The sequence below is a fragment of the Phyllostomus discolor genome, chromosome 2 (assembly GCF_004126475.2).
Source record: "Phyllostomus discolor isolate MPI-MPIP mPhyDis1 chromosome 2, mPhyDis1.pri.v3, whole genome shotgun sequence".
Taxonomy (NCBI): Eukaryota; Metazoa; Chordata; class Mammalia; order Chiroptera; family Phyllostomidae; genus Phyllostomus; species Phyllostomus discolor.
In genome coordinates, this window is record NC_040904.2 from 202,601,242 (window position 1) to 202,605,623 (window position 4,382).

Genomic DNA, 4,382 nt, shown 5'->3' on the forward strand with positions numbered 1-4,382 from the left:
AAGGGGAAGTAGCAGTAGGACACACAGCTGGCTAGAGGCCATGGCGAGGGGGACAGTTCAAGGCCCCTTGACCAGCGTGTGACCTGCCTTTCTCTGTCTCCTGACTGTCGCCCAAGCATGCTTTCTTCTCAGGACTTTGCCAGGCTCTGTGCTTCCAATAAATCACAAGTTCATTCTATTCACATGTAAAGTCTAGTTTGCTCATTTGTTCCAGTTTATTTTTGTGCTACCTGTGTGTTCCCTCTCAAGCGCTTAGTAGAACATTTTTAGCGCAGGCTGTTTGCCTCTCCACGACGTCAACACCTGAGATGTTTAGCTGTTAAAATATTAGTCATCCTTAGCTTTGCGCAATGGCAGTCTCGTAACCAATGAGGTTTATCCGAGGCGCGATTATTGCTAATTGAAAAATATTAGTCATTCTTTCTGGGCCAGCGTGACTCAGTATCTGACCATCTGGGAGCTAGAGTTCATGTTTCCAGCCTAAATCCAACACTGACCCATTGGGGGCCACTAGGAAGCCTTTGCCCAGGTTCCATTTGACAAGAGAAAGAGCCTTGTCCCTTTTTCTTCATTAAACAAGGTTAAACAAACAAACAAAAGTAATAACAAAGGAGTAAGAATGTGTCGCATGTATGTAATATACTAATTAATATATAATATTAATTGAACATTGCTTGAATGTTAATAACATAATAATTAAAACTATAAATAAAAACTTAATGATAATACCATATGATCTCATCTTTAACAGGAACCTAAACAACAAAACAAAGAAACAAGCAAAATATAACCAAAGACACTGAAATAGAAAATAGGTTGACAGTGTTCAGAGGGGAGAGGGGAGGGAATTTCAGGGGAATTTCGGGGGAAAAGGGGAAGGGTTTACAGGAACAAGTATAAAGGACACATGGACAAAAACTAGGGATGGATGGAAATGGGAGGGAGGTGGGGAGGGCTGGGTGGGTAGGCTGGGATGGGAGTAAAAGACAGAAAATTGTACTTCAACAATAATTAAAATAAAATTTAAAAAAACTTAATGAATATACTAATTTCTCCTTAGTAACTGTTTTAAAATAAACACAGCATGGAACCATGGCCACACTCTGCTGTAGGATGGGGAGGGTGCCACTCCCACTGCTGGACGACACATCCCAGCAATGTGACTTGGGCTCCGTCGCCAAGCCTATAACCTTGACACATCATTGAACTCTCCTGACACATGCTCTCATCTATGAAATGAAAGATCTGGACTCTTTCATTCTTCATTTCACGACTGAAAGTCTGTCAAGTTTATTAATATACAGGATGCTGTGTCTAAAGGTCTAAGAGGTAAGCATAAGGAGGTGGTAGGACAAGAGGACAATTTAATTACCTTAAGAGATCGTACACTGGGGGAAAGAGGACAGAGAAGAGGAAGAGTGGAGTGAGGAGGGAGTGTAGGAAGGGCGGGGAACAGGAAGCGAAGGAAGGGAAGCCCTCATGTCTTATTTGATTATTTCGTGGCTCAGCGGCAGCCTGAAATATCTGCATTTCAGACCGACACACTGGCAGGGTGTCTCCCGATGCTGGCTATTTTAACCAGAAAGTTGAAGTCCAAGAAGGAAAAGGAGAAAGAAGTGATACTTTTTATAGCCCCCTGAAGAGTATTCAACATGCTGTCCAGGGTCAAGAAAATTCCTCCCGAGAGAATTCCTGGACCATCCCCGGCTGTCTCTCCTTCCTCGGCTCACAATAAAACATTGTTGAGGGCTTGCTCAGGGCCAAAAACCATTCTAAGTGCTTTATTATGTATTCGTTTATTTAAACATCACAACCTGAGGAGATAGGTGCTGTTAAGCAATTCTACTTTACAGATAAGGAGTTCGAGACACAGAGAGGTTAAGTAATACACCCAAAGCCACACAGCAGTCAAGTGGCAGAGCAGGATTCAACCTCAGACAGAGCTGCTGCCTTGTCTGTGCTCTTAGACATATACTCCACCATCTGGAATCAGATGTTCCTGCATCCTCACCCACGAATGGCTAACGGTGGCTACATTTGTAAACTGAGCCTCATCTTTCTTTTTACTGCTCACCTGAGGACATTTTCTCATTGCTTTTAGAGAGAGAGGGAGGGAGCAAGAGAAACATCAGTGTGAGAGAGAATCCTCGATTAGTTGCCTTCCCTAAGCATCCTAGCCAGGAATCAAACCCACAACCTTTGGGTTACCAGTTGATGTTCTGGCCAACTGAGCCATACTGGCCAGGGCTGAAGCCTCATCTTTAAACTGAGAACAAGAAAACCTATCTCCCTGTGCTATAGTGAGTATTAAATATGTAAATACTCTGTATAAAAAGGGCTTCATTTTTTACTCTTCCCCTTAGAAGTCTCAAGTTAGGTCCCTGCATTTCACAGCCCACGGAGCTATAACCCTTCATACGGGCCATTGCTCGTTTGCTACTCTTTCTCACTGCGGCTGAGTTGGGAACCTGATGGATCACACGTTGGTTCATCTGGCCATAGGAAAGGTGTTTGTTTTTCTGATGTGTGTGTGTGTACTTGTTGTGAACATTTTCATATGTAGTGAATAAATGAATTCTCCGCAAGGCTTAGCATTTGCTCCTTGAAAAAAATCCCAGAAATACAGCTTGTTCAAATTTGATAAACAGCAGTTTCCAGCTGTTATTCTTTCAATCTAGCGAAACACTTTATGCTCAATTTGAAACTGGTTTCCTACAGTTTCCAAGGTCCTAATTGATATGCCAGGATTGAACTCGCTTTCCTCCTGATACTTCAACTGCTTGGTTCTATCCACACTTAACACATTTTAGAGTTTTCTTTCAAGAGAAAATAGCCATTTTTGGAGGGGAAAAAAAGCATTAGACTTGATGAAAAAATTTTTCACTCTTTTCCATTAATGTTGGAAAAAGACAGAAATAACTACTCTCATCACCATATTATTTGTAGCATTTGTGGAAGATTATAAGACCCTTTCTCGTTATGTCCTGTCCCCTCTACCAGGCCCATCTCTAGGGAGCTATTTCCTGAGATCCTCCATGGAGCAGGGCAGACTTTCTGGCCCACTGGTGTCAAGGGTGGCCATGCCACTCCGACAGGAAGCTTTGTGGTCTACCACATGGTTCTGCCACTGCTTTTTCTTCTGCCTTAAGAAGGCCATTCCTCAGATGGGGCTTCCTCTTCCACCTGGATCCCAGAAGAAAGGAGACGGAGCTGCAGTCAACCGCAACCCACCTGCTACTCATGGGCAAATGTGATTAAGAAATAAACCTTTGATTTTGTAAATTCCTGAGATTTGGAAGTATTCCTTATTATATTATAATCTAGTGAAAGCTGACCAAAATAGTCCTGAAGGCTTTTTTCCAACATAACGAAGTTTTTATTAGATATAAAGACAGAAAGAGAAAAGGCATTATCATCATCATTAGATGATCTAATGATTTCTAACACAAACCCAACAAATGGAAAATACAAAAGAACGAGTAACATTCAAAGAGGTTGCTGAATACAATATCAACCAAAATACTGACAGTTTACACCAGCAAAATCATATAAGCCATACTCATGCCTCAGAGAGATGGACCATCACTTTCCATCCCTTATGTGTGGTCTGCCCACACCAACTTCCTTCCAAAGAGTACAGTATGAAAAGGGGGAATAAAAAGAATAACATTAAAGTGGAGAAACACAGCAAAGACTGCCTCAGCTAAGTGATTAGCTGAGGTTAACATCAACATTCGGTCATGCTGATAGTATCTACTCTTGATATAATGCAGTGAGGATGGGGATTTTCCTCTGTGATCTTCCTCTCCGAAACCCACAACCCTGGTCTAACCATGAAAAAAACATTAGACACAACCTGAGGGACATTCTATAAAATTCCTGACCAACACTCCTCAAAATGTCAACGTCACCAAAAATAGGGAAAGTTCAAGAACTTGTCCCAGTCTGGAAGAGGCTAAGGAGGATCTGGGTTCAGATCATGACTTGTTTCCCCTCGAAATCATATCCAATTTCTTCATCCCTTGGAAACAAATAGCCACTCAGATTAGAGTCCAGCAATATTTAACTGTTTATATTTGATTTTGTTTATTGATTTAGTCTTTTGTCCATGGACTAGGTATGTATGTAATAGATGGGAAATAAATGATGTGTCAAATGTTATCTCAGCACAAATGTATAAATATCTGATTATTTTTTGGATCTTAAAAAGACAGGATTAACTTGATATCAAAGAGCAATGACGTAATGGCCCATCAGAGGCAATAGCAGCTGGAGCTAAATTCCTAATAATAATAACATTTATATTGACACCTTCCATGTATTGGATACTATCTACAACTTTGACAAGCATTGTCTATTGCAGTTAATCCTCACAACAACCC

At 41.2% G+C, this 4,382-nt stretch overlaps 1 pseudogene; it reads left to right on the forward strand.

Annotated features, from left to right (window-relative positions):
* Positions 1-339: 339 nt before the first annotated feature.
* On the forward strand, positions 340-424 carry LOC114514188 (annotated as a pseudogene).
* The last annotated feature ends 3,958 nt before the right edge of the window (positions 425-4,382 follow it).